Genomic DNA, 14,619 nt, shown 5'->3' with positions numbered 1-14,619 from the left:
CCCACTACCCACAACTGTACAACACTACCATAGCCCTTAAAGGGTGAAGGGGGGCACCTAGATGTGGGTACAGTGGGTTTTGGGTGGGTTTTAGAGGGCTCCCATTTACCACCACAAGTGTAACAGGTGGGGGGGGGGGGGGATGGGCCTGGGTCCGCCTGCCTGAAGTGCACTGCAGTAGCCACTAAAAACTGCTCCAGGGACCTGCATACTGCTGTGATGGAGCTGGGTATGATATTTGTGCTGGCATAGAGGCTGGAAAAAAATGTTGTTTAATTTGGTTTTTTTGGGTGGGAGGGGGTTGGTGACCACTGGGGGAGTAAGGGGAGGTGATCCCCGATTCCCTCCGGTGGTCATCTGGTCAGTTTGGGCATATTTTTGAGGCTTGGTCGTGAACAAAAAGGGACCAAGTAAAGTCAGCCAAATGCTCGTCAGGGATGCCCTTCTTTTTTCCATTATCGGCCAAGGATGGCCATCTGTTAACCACTCCCCCGCCCCGCCTTCGGTACACTGCCGACAAGCCCCCTTGAACTTTGGTCGTCCCTGCGACAGAAAGCAGTTGAGGCTGGCCAAAATCGGCTTTCGATTATGCCGATTTGGCTGGCCCTGAGAGAAGGCCACCCATCTCCCGATTTGTGTCGGAAGATGGGCGCCCTTCACTTTCAAAAATGAGCTGGATAGTGACACAGAAGGAGAGACTGGGGGAGGGGAACGATCCGTTTGCATGTTACAGTAATATAGTGACACATAGGAGAGGCGGGGGAGGGGAACGATCCGTTTGCATGTTACAGTTGCATGGTGACACACAGAAGGAGAGACTGGGGGAGGGGCACGATCCGTTTGCATGTTACAGTAATATAGTGACACATAGGGAGACTGGGGGAGGGGCACGATCCGTTTGCATGTTACGGTAATATAGTGACACATAGGAGAGGCGGGGGAGGGGAGCGATCCGTTTGCATGTTACAGTAATATAGTGACACATAGGAGAGGTGGGGGATGGGAACAATCCATTTGCATGTTCCAGTTGCATGGTGACACACAGAAGGAGAGACTGGGGGAGGGGCACGATCCGTTTGCATGTTACAGTAATATAGTGACACATAGGGAGACTGGGGGAGGGGAACGATCCGTTTGCATGTTACGGTAATATAGTGACACATAGGAGAGACTGGGGGAGGGGCACGATCCTGTTGCATGTTACAGTAATATAGTGACACATAGGAGAGACTGGGGGAGGGGCACGATCCTGTTGCATGTTACAGTAATATAGTGACACATAGGAGAGGCGGGGGAGGGGAACGATCCGTTTGCATGTTACAGTTGCATGGTGACACACAGAAGGAGAGACTGGGGGAGGGGCACGATCCGTTTGCATGTTACAGTAATATAGTGACACATAGGAGAAGCGGGGGAGGGGAACGATCCGTTTGCATGTTACAGTTGCATGGTGACACACAGAAGGAGAGACTGGGGGAGGGGCACAATCCGTTTGCATGTTACAGTAATATAGTGACACATAGGGAGACTGGGGGAGGGGAACGATCCGTTTGCATATTACAGTAATATAGTGACACATAGGGAGACTGGGGGAGGGGAGCGATCCGGTTGCATGTTACAGTAATATAGTGACACATAGGAGAAGCGGGGGAGGGGAACGATCCGTTTGCATGTTACAGTTGCATGGTGACACACAGAAGGAGAGACTGGGGGAGGGGCACAATCCGTTTGCATGTTACAGTAATATAGTGACACATAGGGAGACTGGGGGAGGGGAGCGATCCGTTTGCATGTTACAGTAATATAGTGACACATAGGAGAGGCGGGGGAGGGGAACGATCCATTTGCATGTTACAGTTGCATGGTGACACACAGAAGGAGAGACTGGGGGAGGGGCACGATCCGTTTGCATGTTACAGTAATATAGTGACATATAGGAGAGGCGGGGGAGGGGAGCGATCCGTTTGCATGTTACAGTAATATAGTGACACATAGGAGAGGCGGGGGAGGGGAGCGATCTGTTTGCATGTTACAGTTGCATGGTGACACACAGAAGGAGAGACTGGGGGAGGGGCACGATCCGTTTGCATGTTACAGTAATATAGTGACACATAGGGAGACTGGGGGAGGGGCACGATCCGTTTGCATGTTACGGTAATATAGTGACACATAGGAGAGGCGGGGGAGGGGAGCGATCCGTTTGCATGTTACAGTAATATAGTGACACATAGGAGAGGCGGGGGAGGGGAGCGATCCGTTTGCATGTTACAGTAATATAGTGTCACATAGGAGAGACTGGGGGAGGGGCACGATCCTGTTGCATGTTACAGTAATATAGTGACACATAGGAGAGGCGGGGGAGGGGAACGATCCGTTTGCATGTTACAGTTGCATGGTGACACACAGAAGGAGAGACTGGGGGAGGGGCACGATCCGTTTGCATGTTACAGTAATATAGTGACACATAGGGAGACTGGGGGAGGGGAACGATCCGTTTGCATGTTACAGTAATATAGTGACACATAGGAGAGGCGGGGGAGGGGAGCGATCCGTTTGCATGTTACAGTTGCATGGTGACACACAGAAGGAGAGACTGGGGGAGGGGCACGATCCGTTTGCATGTTACAGTAATATAGTGACACATAGGGAGACTGGGGGAGGGGAACGATCCGTTTGCATGTTACAGTTGCATGGTGACACACAGAAGGAGAGACTGGGGGAGGGGAACGATCCGTTTGCATGATACAGTAATATAGTGACACATAGGGAGACTGGGGGAGGGGAGCGATCCGTTTGCATGTTACAGTAATATAGTGACACATAGGAGAGACTGGGGGAGGGGAACAATCCGTTTGCATGTTACGGTAATATAGTGACACATAGGAGAGGCGGGGGAGGGGAGCGATCCGTTTGCATGTTACAGTAATATAGTGACACATAGGAGAGGCGGGGGAGGGGAGCGATCCGTCTGCATGTTACAGTTGCATGGTGACACACAGAAGGAGAGACTGGGGGAGGGGCACGATCCGTTTGCATGTTACAGTAATATAGTGACACATAGGAGAGGCGGGGGATGGGAACAATCCATTTGCATGTTCCAGTTGCATGGTGACACACAGAAGGAGAGACTGGGGGAGGGGCACGATCCGTTTGCATGTTACAGTAATATAGTGACACATAGGGAGACTGGGGGAGGGGAGCGATCCGTTTGCATGTTACAGTAATATAGTGACACATAGGAGAGACTGGGGGAGGGGAACAATCCGTTTGCATGTTACGGTAATATAGTGACACATAGGAGAGGCGGGGGAGGGGAGCGATCCGTTTGCATGTTACAGTAATATAGTGACACATAGGAGAGGCGGGGGAGGGGAGCGATCCGTCTGCATGTTACAGTTGCATGGTGACACACAGAAGGAGAGACTGGGGGAGGGGCACGATCCGTTTGCATGTTACAGTAATATAGTGACACATAGGAGAGGCGGGGGATGGGAACAATCCATTTGCATGTTCCAGTTGCATGGTGACACACAGAAGGAGAGACTGGGGGAGGGGCACGATCCGTTTGCATGTTACAGTAATATAGTGACACATAGGGAGACTGGGGGAGGGGAACGATCCGTTTGCATGTTACGGTAATATAGTGACACATAGGAGAGGCGGGGGAGGGGAGCGATCCGTTTGCATGTTACAGTAATATAGTGACACATAGGAGAGACTGGGGGAGGGGAACGATCCATTTGCATGTTACAGTTGCATGGTGACACACAGAAGGAGAGACAGGGGGAGGGCCACAATCAATTTTCAGGAGGGCTTCCACTCCGGGGTACCAGGCAGCTTATACGTACAGGTCAGTGACGACTGTGACCCAGATCCCTGCTGGACAGGCAGTAGCTGTAGCCGATGAGGGTGTGGGTTGGCTCCCTGGAACATCTCAGTGGCTTTGTTTGAAATACTGCTTTAATATACAGATCAGGCTTCATTCTGGTATTTGAACAAATGTGATTTGTTATAATATCTCAGTCTATTATCAGTAATCACTTTTGGATATGAAAGTCTCTAAATGAGAGTATTTGCTTTTAAATACTAGCCATGAAGAATGCCTCAACAAGCAGATACTTAATTGACCTCGGCCCACCTCCAACTCATAAATCTTCCTTAGAAATAAACTTTGCAAAAGCAAAGCTTTCATTTGAAGCCCTGACACACCAAACAAACAGCCCATTCTTTTGTGCCAATCCCATATCTGCTGCTATGATCACAACTTTCGGAATGGTCTTCTTTACACAGCTAAAGCAGTGGCATAGCTATGGGTGAGCCTGGTTGGGCACAGGCCCACCCAGTCTAGTGGCCCCCAAAGTATCTCACTGGCAGTGCCGTGGCGTACCAAGGGGGCGGTCCGCCCCGGGTGCACGCCGCTGGGGGGGTGCCGCGCGCCGGTCAGCGTCGTTGGTTTCCATGCTCCCTCTGCCCCGGAACAGGAAGTAACCTGTTCCGGGGCAGAGGGAGGTGCAGCGAACGAGAGAAGTTAGTGAACTCTCGCAGCAGGCGCGCTGAGGCACCCCCCAGCGGAGTGCACCCGGGGCGGACCGCCCCCACCGCCCCCCCCCCTTGGTACGCCACTGACACCACTGATTCTAAAAGGGCAGAGTCGAGCACCAAATCTGTTAAAGAACACTAACATCTTATGCCATTTATACACCAAACTTTAGGTGCCAGAACTATGGCTAGAATAAGTGGTGGCACCTGAAAGCAGCAGTTGGGTGAGTAACTGTAACTATTCTATAAAGAAATAGTCCGAATGCCCCTGACACACCCATGTCCCCTCCCACGCTAATACCCCCTTTGCGACTGCGTGCTGTAGAACTTGGGCGCTCAGAATACAGAATACTACTACTACTACTACTATTTAGCATTTTTATAGCGCTACAAAGTGTACGCAGCACTGGACAAACATAGAAGAAGAAAGACAGTCCCTGCTCAAAGAGCTTACAATCTAATAGACAAAAAATAAAGCAAGCAAATCAATTAATGTGTACAGGAAAGAGGAGAGGAAGGTAGGTGGAGGCGAGTGGTTACAAGTGGTTACTGCTACTACTAATCATGTCTATAGCGTTATTAGATGTACACAGCGCCGTACACATTATTCGCAGGTACTTTCTCTGTCCCTAGGGGCTCAAAATCGAAATCCTTTTTACTAGGCTGTGGCAAAAAGTGGCCTGCGGAAATGTGGGTGCATGTTTTTGGCGCACACTGGGCCAGTTTTTACTGCGTCTTGGAAAAAGGACTTTTTTTCAATGAGCCGGGAAAAGGGCCTGCGATAAAACTGAAACCAGTGTGTGCCTATTTGCGGCCTGATCCCTTAATGCCACCCGTTGATCTAGCGGTAAGGGCTCAGGCACTGCACATGCAGCGTCAGGTCGGAATGCACCAACTGCTTAACGTCGGAAAAGCCGCAGATGGTAGGAAATTAAAAAATCATTTGTCCCGGCTGTATGGGCACACACCAAATCTGAAATTACCGCCAGGGGGCACATGTTGCACGCGCATAGAGCCTACTGCGCCTTTGTAAAGGGTCCACTAGGTTTTTGTACCTAGGGCAATGGGGGGTTAAGTGACTTGTCCAAGGTCACAAGGAGCTGCGGTGGGAATTGAACCCAGGTTACCAGGATCAAAGCCCGCTGTAGTAACCATTAGGCTACTCCTCCATCAACTACTAAATTAGTGCCAATTAGATCATGTTAACACCTGAAAGTTTAGTTGGGGAAAGGGATGTGTGAGTGGACGACGCCATCACCAGAGGGGGCCTTAAAGGTTGAGGGGGTCTGGTTAGGGAAAACACAATAGGGGCTTGATTGGGGGGAGCCCAAGAGGGCCCTTCTGCCTCGGGGTGGGGGGGGGGCGGCACTCCAGCCACCACCTTTAATGTCGGGGTGCTGGCCCCTTTAAGAGATGATATTTATTTATTTATTTGTTACATTTGTATCCCACATTTTCCCACCTATTTGCAGGTTCAATGTGGCTTACATAGTACCGTGAAGCGATCGCCTTTCCGGTGTGACAAATACAGAGTGATATTATGGTATAATAAGGTGCATGTGTGACAGACACATAAGGGAATAGAAAGGAGAAAGCATTAAGTTATGTCCAGTTCGAGTAATAATATTGTTGTGTTGCAGGATTCAGGCATTTAAGTTGGATCGTTCGGGTATGCCTTTTTGAACAAGATAGTCTTCAGTGATTTCCGGAAGTTTGGTAGGTCATACGTTGTCTTCGCGGCGTTTGGTAGTGCGTTCCGAAGTTGCGTGCTTATATATGAAACAAGGAGGCAGATCTCATAAAAAGGCTGTCTTTAATAAAGTAAAATGCTCTCTCAGGTTAACAATCATCTGTGCCCCGGGATCATTTTACTTTATTAAAGACTGCCTTTTTATGTCAGTGGCGTAGCCATGGGTGGGCCAGGGCCCACCCTATTTGGACTCAGGCCCACCCAAAATTTTGGCACTCTTCCTATGGCTGGCAGAGATCCTCAAACCCCACCAGCTGAAGATCTCCTCCTCTTCAGGCAGCCGGTGCTCTTTCAAACCGCAACCGGCAGAACTTGCCTGGAGCTGACACCAACATCAGCCCCTCTGCACATGCTTAGTTTTCATGCATGCACAGCCTGGCTGCTGTTAGGAAAAGCGCTGACTGCCTGAGCAGGAGGAAACCTTCAGCTGACGGGGTTTTTTAGGTATTTAATATTTTGGGCTTGCAGGTAGAGGGAGGGACAAAGAGCAGAGAGCGGAGCAAATCAGAGCAGAGGGGGGCTAGGGACGGGGGGGCATGAATTCCGTGGCCACCCACCTTGGACTCAGGCCCACCCAAAATTGGCTGTCTGGCCATGCCCCTGTTTTATGTGATCCGCCTCCTTGTTTCATATCTTCCCACATTGGATTTCACAGACTCCCTGAGCTTTTTGTTTTCTGTCCCTTTAAGAAATAGCCTGAGAGCATCAGGCCATGGCTTGACAGCTGGATCCCAGGCAGTACAAAAATGCAGACTGGTGACTCCTGTGGTAAATAAAGGCAAAACCCCACCTTTATTGCATCATGATTACTCCCAAATGTACAAATAGTTTGAAAGCATGAAGTTGCCTGGAACCAAACTGCCTGTTTCTTTGCACTCAGATCCAATTTTAAAACAATTTTATACCTGACCTTAAGACCTGGCTTTTAATTGAGCCTTTTTTTTCTCTTAGAGAGGGTATGTTTCACTATAGTTCATTTTATTTCTCTTTCATTTCCAAATGTTCTCTGGTTGTTGTTTAGCCTAAAAAGTTACATAATATTGTCTTCAGGAATTTATTGTTACATAAGTACATAAGTATTGCCATACTGGGACAGACCGAAGGTCTATCGCCCAGCATCCTGTTTCCAACAGTGGCCAGTCCAGGCCTCAAATACCTGGCAAGATCCCAAAAACGTTCAATACATTGTATGCTGCTTATCCTAGAAATAAGCAGTGGATTTTCCCCATTTTAATAGTGGCTTATGGACTTTTCTTTTAGGTAAATAACCAAACCTTTTTTTAAACCCCGCTAAGCTAACTGCTTTTACCACATTCTCTGGCAGCGAATTCCAGAGTTTACACGCTGAGTGAAGAAATATTTTCTCTGATTCATTTTAAACTTACTACTTTGTAGCTTCATTGTGTGTCCCCTGGTATTGTTGTGTTATTCATCACTTCCTATTGTTCCTGGTTTGTACCATGTCGCTCTATGTTGTGTTTGTCTGGCTGCTTATAATTTATTATACATACACGACCTTGGTATTGTTGTGTTAGTGAGATTCTATCAAATCCATTAAATAAATACATGAAAGAAAAGATAAATGATTGTACCAAGAATAAAAGCAAAATTACGGCTAATAATAATGAATGTCTGGCAAATAAATTGAATTCAACGTTGAAAAGAATGTTGATGATTTTTAGAAAAATGAAAAAACCCTGTCACCCAATGCAACGACTGGTCTCACTTACCTACTGTGCAGTTGAGTTGTCAGAAGAGTTTCCCAACTTGGAGCCGACTCTGTGGGTGCTGTGGGTGCTTGAGCCAGTGGCGTTCCTAGGGGGGCTGGCACCCGGGGCAGATCGCCGATTTGCCCCGCACCCCGGGTGCAGCGCCCCCCCCCCCCCCCTCCGATGCAGCGCGGACCCCCCCCCCCCCGGCGAAAGGACCCCCCCCGCCGGGTGCACGCCGCCGGGGGGGGGGGGGTGCCGCGCGCCTGTCCTCCGTTGTTCCATGCTTCTTCTCTGCCCCGGAACAGGAAGTAACCTGTTCCGGGGCAGAGAAGAAGCATGGAACAACAGAGGGCAGGCGCGCGTGGCACCCCCCGGCGGCGTGTACCCGGGGCGGACCGCACCCACCGCCCCCTCCTAGGAACGCCACTGGCTTGAGCACCCCCAATATTGAGAAAATTCCTTGTATGTGTCCAAGGAGGGGTTATTTCCATTGGGCTTAGCACCCCCAATAATTTTGAAAAGTTGGCTCCATAGCAACACTAAAACCATAGACAGCACTGGAAAAGACCTCTTACACTGCAGTGATTTGCTGCGGGTAATAGTGTGTGACAATGGCGGACGCAGGAGCAGAGCTCAGATCTCTGAGTTACAAGCGTCAAACAGCAAGTAAAATGAGTCCTTTTTTATTCCTGATGTTCGCCCTAGTTTCCTGCGCTATTGATTGTCTGAATTGATCTACTTCCAAGTTGTGCTTGTTCCCACTTCAGGCCCAGCTCACGCTGTCTTCCCAGGCACAGAAAGAAATTCACATTCTTTGCAGGGATTACAGTTATGTCACCAGTTAGGTTCAGTTCCTGCCTCGGGTCTTCTACTCCCTGGGTCAACTGAGGGCCCTTTTACTAAGCCGCGTAGGTGCCTAGGCGTTCCCAACACACGCCAATTCAGAACTACCACCCAGCTACTGTGTGGCCCAGGCGGTAGTTTCATTTTTTTTTACGCACGTCCAGCACGTGTGCCAGAAAATATATTTTATTTTTACGGTGCGCGGTGCTAACTAGGTGATAATCGGCATTGTGCGTGCACTGGCGATTACCGCCCGGTTAACACTTGAGGCCTTACCACTAAGTGAATGGGTTACAGTAAGTTCTCAGGCCCAAAATGTACGCGCGCCAATTTTCATTTTGCCGCACATCCGTTTTCGGCCCCAAAAAAAGGGCTTTTTTTGCAGGTGCGCTGAAAAATGGACCTGCACGCATCCAATACATGTGTCTACACCAGCGCAGGCCACTTTTTGGTTCACCTTAATAAAAGGACCCCCTAGGGAAGGAGGGAGTCATAGGCATTGCACAACAATGACACTTAGTGGGCACATTTAGGGCAGAGTTGCCTGGCTGAAAACTACCCTTGTGATGGCTACTTTGGGTAAGCTGAAAATGGATATAAAACAAGAAAGAAAGATCCTTAGGCATCCACAAATGAAAGTTTATCATGCCAAATCCCAACCCTGTTTCTGACTCAACTAGACCCAAAGAAGTCAGAGGAAACTGTTTATTATCTACTGAGCCATTTCAACCATGTCAAGGAAAATGCCATGAGTCACACAGCTCTGGAAGTTTGGCAACTTGGACGGCACAGGAATTTTGATCAGTAAAAGAATTCTGGAGACTTTGGGTAAGCGAGTGGATCATGGCCTTGGACTTTTTGTGGACTTACTCACATCCATCTCACAAGGTAGCCTATGACTCATCTAAAGAATTCATACTTGGCTCATAAACAATCCACAAGATTCTAGCATTCTTCGAGCAACATTTGGTCAAATTGAAAAGATTAATTAAACCTTAAAAAAAACAAACAAACAGAGAATAAGCAATTATCACCCATATGGTAGCCAATATTCTCCAGACCATTTTTACAAGTGTAGGTGATAACAAAAAAAAGAGATGTAATAAATGCCAAGACATCAACAATTGTGAATTCTTAAAGTTAAAATGAACACTTTGCAAAGCAAACTACTAATGAAAATCATAAGATTTTAGCTCCAGACCATACAAATGCTGCATTGTAAATCTGAATGTCTTTAATAAAGTCCATTATCATGAGTAGAGGAGTGGCCTAGTGGTTAGAGCACCAGTCTTGCAATCCAGAGGTGGCCGGTTCATATCCCACTGCTGCTCCTTGTGATCTTGGGCAAGTCACTTAACCCTCCATTGCCTCAGGTACAAACTTAGATTGTGAGCCCTCCTGGGACAGAGAAATATCCAGAGTACCTGAATGTAACTCACCTTGAGCTACTACTGAAGAAGGGGTGAGCAAAATCTAGACCCCCAAAGAACAGCAAGATTCTGGAATCCCAATGAGTAGCAACATTCCATGTAGAACCTCAAAGAGTGACAGTAGTGGAGGAGTGGCCTAGTGGTTAGAGCACCAGTTTTGAAATCCAGAGGTCTCAAATCCCACTGCTGCTCCTTGTGATCTTGGGCAAGTCACTTAACCCTCCATTGCATCAGGTACAAACTTAGATTGTGAGCTCTCCTGGGACAGAGAAATATCCAGAGTACCTGAATGTAACTCACCTTGAGCTACTACTGAAAAAGGTGTGAGCAAAATCCAAATAAATTATTTGAGATTCTGTTGCTACTATTTGAGATTCTATGCTATTCCACTAGCAACATTCCATGTAGAAGCCTGCCCTTGCAGATCAGCAACGTAGCTGTGCAGGCTTCTGTTTCTGTGAGTCTGGACGTCAGACTCACAGAAACAGAAGCCTCCGCGGCCGCATTGCTGATCTGCAAGGGCAGGATTCTACATGGAATGTTGCTAGTGGAGGGGTGGTCTAGTGGTTAGAGCACTGGTCTTGCAATCCAGAGGTGGCCAGTTCAAATCCCACTGCTGCTCCTTGTGATCTTGGGCAAGTCACTTAACCCTCCATTGCCTCAGGTACAAACTTAGATTGTGAGCCCTCCTGGGACAGAGAAATATTCCAGAGTACCTGAATGTGACTCACCTTGAGCTACTACTGAAAAAGGTGTGAGCAAATTCCAAATAAATAAATTGTATTTTCTGTACAGGAGGACATTTATGGACTGCTAACTGATATGAATGACATCTTAAGATGCACACAGGATAATTACCGCTTTATTGTTTGGGGATTTTTTTTTCTCTGTATTAAACTCTGTAGGGTGACTGGAATGTGCTTAATTAGCATACACATAAAAACAATCTGTAGGGATGCAAGAAATGTGGGTAGAGTGAAGAAACAATGAACACTGAGTGGAATTTCCGAATTCTCCCAAACAAGCTGTGTTGTAGTTGTGCTGTATGCATGCTAGGGCATCGCAGTGGAAGTCAATGACACCCAGCGGGATAAAGTGAGGGTGTTCTGGGTTCACACATCCTGTCTCAACCTTGCCTTTATAGTTCTAGTGGGACACTGACAAGGAGTTACATGCCTGGGGTGCGTGTGTGTATGTTTTGTCTGTGTGTGTATGTTGATGTGTGTTGTGTTGTAACACTGGCCTTTGACTAGGTAGGCAGAACTAGGGAGTGGAGGAATAGCCTACTGGTTAGTGCAGTAGACCTGAGGAACTTGGTTCAATTCCCACTGCAGCTCCTTGTGACTCTGGGCAAGTTACTTAACCCTCCATTGCCCCAGGTACAAATAAGCACCTATATATACTATGTAAACCTCTTTGAATGTAGTTGCAAAAAACACAGAAAGGCAGGTATATCAAGTCCCATTCCTTTCGCTGTTTGAGATTGGAATGTTGCTACTATATGAGATTCTACATGGAATGTTGCTAGTGGAGGAATAGCCTACTGGTTAGGGCAGTAGACCTTGATCCTGGGGAACTGGGTTCAATTCCCACTGCAGCTCCTTGTGACTCTCCATTGCCCCAGGTACAAATAAGTACCTGTATATACTATGTCAACTGCTTTGAATGTGGTTGCAAAAACCACAGAAAGGCAGTATATCAAGTCCCATTAACAAGATTCCATTCATCATCTCAAAGAGTAGAACCAGTGGTGTACCAAGGGGGGGGGGCGGTCAGCCCCAGGTGCACGCCACTAGGGGGGTGCCGCGCGCCTGTCGGCTCTTCATTTTCATGCTCCCTTTGCCCCGGAACAGGTTACTTCCTGTTCCGGGGCAGAGGGAGCATGAAAACGAAGAGCCGGCAGGCGCTCGGCACCCCCCCCCCCCAGCGGCGTGAACCCGGGGGGGGGTTCTTTCACCGGGGGATCGGGGGTTCTTTTGCCGGGGGGAGCGTCACGCTGTTCCGGGGGGGCACTGCACCCGGGGGGCAGGGCGCATCGGCGATCCACCTCGGGTGTCAGCCCCCCTAGGAACGCCACTGTGTAGAACCCCAATGAATAGCAAGATTCCAGAATCCCAAGGAGTGGAGGAGTAGCCTAGTGGTTAGTGCAAGTCACCTAACCCTTCATTGTCCCAGGTGCAAATAAGAAAAAGTGCCTTTATGTACTACATAAACCGCTTTGAATGTAGTTGCAAAAAGGCAGTATATCCGGTCCCATTTCCCTTTCCCTTTTCCCCTGCCTTATAGGCTCACTGCTGCCATAATGAATGCCGATATAGAACATACCCAGGCGCTCTTCAGAAGACTCCAGCATTGTCTGTCTGACTCTGGCTGAACCTTTGACAGTGAGTCATCAGAACAAAAAAAGTCATAATGACAGCTGACTCATAGTAATGATATTTCATTTGAATAGTGAATTTACCTAATGTTTAACTTAATACAGTACATGCTCTTAGTTGTTCCTCTTTCCATGGCTCTCTAATCCACCTCCCCAACCTTGTCCCAGCATCATACACAGCGCTCCATTAGTTTCCCTGGATTAGTGGACTGATGGTTTGCAACAGGTGCTTGGAGAGCAAACTGTGATTACGCACTTACAGTCCTATGTACGGTCTTGTTTTCTTATCTGGATCGCCTCCAGGATCTCTTTGCTTCTGCCAGCCATTATGCATCATCTTAAGGCTGGCTGCACCCCAGCCAACCCCCATAAAGTCCACAAAATCATGTAAAAAAAAAAAAAAAAGAATCAGCCCGTCTTTCCAACTGGCATTCAGCTAAATTTGTTTCCTCTAATTGCATGAATATGCTTATGTTAAACAGATCCGTTTAATTCACCTGTCATCTACTTTATCTTGGCTTAAAGTATTCCCCAGAGCACACAAGCGTTCCCGTGCTCACCTTCATTCCTTGTTTAGCACCTACCTATTTGGCGTTATAGACCCTGGTAAAATATGGTAAAATAATGTCTTAATGGTAGCCCACGTTGATAAGTTCCCCCTTAGCGTAAAGAGTTTCAGTCTCTGATAACCAGAGCTGATATTGTGATGTCATAATGCCTCATTCCACCAATGCCTAAGAGCCAACCTCATCAGTGATGTCACAATGGCTTAATTGTTCTATACTTGGCTCACTTCTGATATTGTGATGTCATAATGCCTCATTCCACCAATGCCTAAGAGCCAACCTAATCAGTGATGTCACAATGGCTTGACTGTCCCGTACTTGGCTCACTTTCATTACATATAACAGTGATTTCAAGCTCTAAAGACATTTCTTTTTTTCTTTAAGGAGGGAAGTTATCAACTTGGGCTACCATTAAGATGTGTTATTTTACTGTTAATCCCAGTTATTAGTAACTAGGTCTCACTGCATAAAACAGGACCTGTGCTAAAAGAGCACCAGTTAGTGGTAAAATGATCCATATTAACAGTACCCCACGTTGATAACTTCCCCCCTTAGCGTAAAGAGTTTCAGCCTCTAGTAACCAGAGCATATATTGTAATGTCATAATGCCTCATTCCACCAGTGCCTAAGAGCCAACCTCATAGTAACATAGTAGATGACGGCAGAAAAAGACCTGCATGGTCCATCCAGTCTGCCCAACAAGATAAACTCATATGTGCTACTTTTTGTGTATACTTTGATTTGTACCTGTCCTTTTCAGGGCACAGACTGTATAAGTCTGCCCAGCACTATCCCCGCCTCCCGCCACCAGCTCTGCCACCCAATCTCGGCTAAGCTCCTTAGGATCCATTCCTTCTGAACAGGATTCCTTTATGTTTATCCCACGTGTGCTTGAATTCTGTTACCGTTTTCATTTCCACCACCTCCCGCGGGAGGGCATTCCAAGCATCCACTACTCTCTCCGTGAAAAAATACTTCCTGACATTTTTCTTGAATCTGCCCCCCTTCAATCTCATTTTATGTTCTCTCGTTCTACCTTCTTCGCATCTCCAGAAAAGGTTCGTTTGCGGATTAATACTTTCAAATATCACCTCATCGGTGATGTCAGAATGGATTGATTGTTCTTTATTTGGCTCACTTTTATTACATATAGCAATTTCTCCAGATATGGATACCTTATCTTCAGATTCTAAGCCCAAGGGGTCGGAGTTTACTTATTAATGCTTGTTGATTTTGGATGTGTAGTGGGTGGGGGGGGGGGGGGGGTTCTCTCTGCCCCGTAGTAAGCTGCTTTTCCTAGTGTACAAAGGTAATCGCGTAATCTGTGGGCTGCCAAACAGTTCTGGATTACTGGTTCCTGAGACTTTGGAAATTGAGTGGTACAGGGGTTGGGATGGAGGGG

The sequence above is a fragment of the Microcaecilia unicolor genome, chromosome 10, assembly GCF_901765095.1.
Source record: "Microcaecilia unicolor chromosome 10, aMicUni1.1, whole genome shotgun sequence".
NCBI classification, from domain to species: domain Eukaryota; kingdom Metazoa; phylum Chordata; class Amphibia; order Gymnophiona; family Siphonopidae; genus Microcaecilia; species Microcaecilia unicolor.
The sequence above is the reverse complement of the archived record's forward strand: the minus strand, read 5'-3'. Positions refer to the sequence as shown.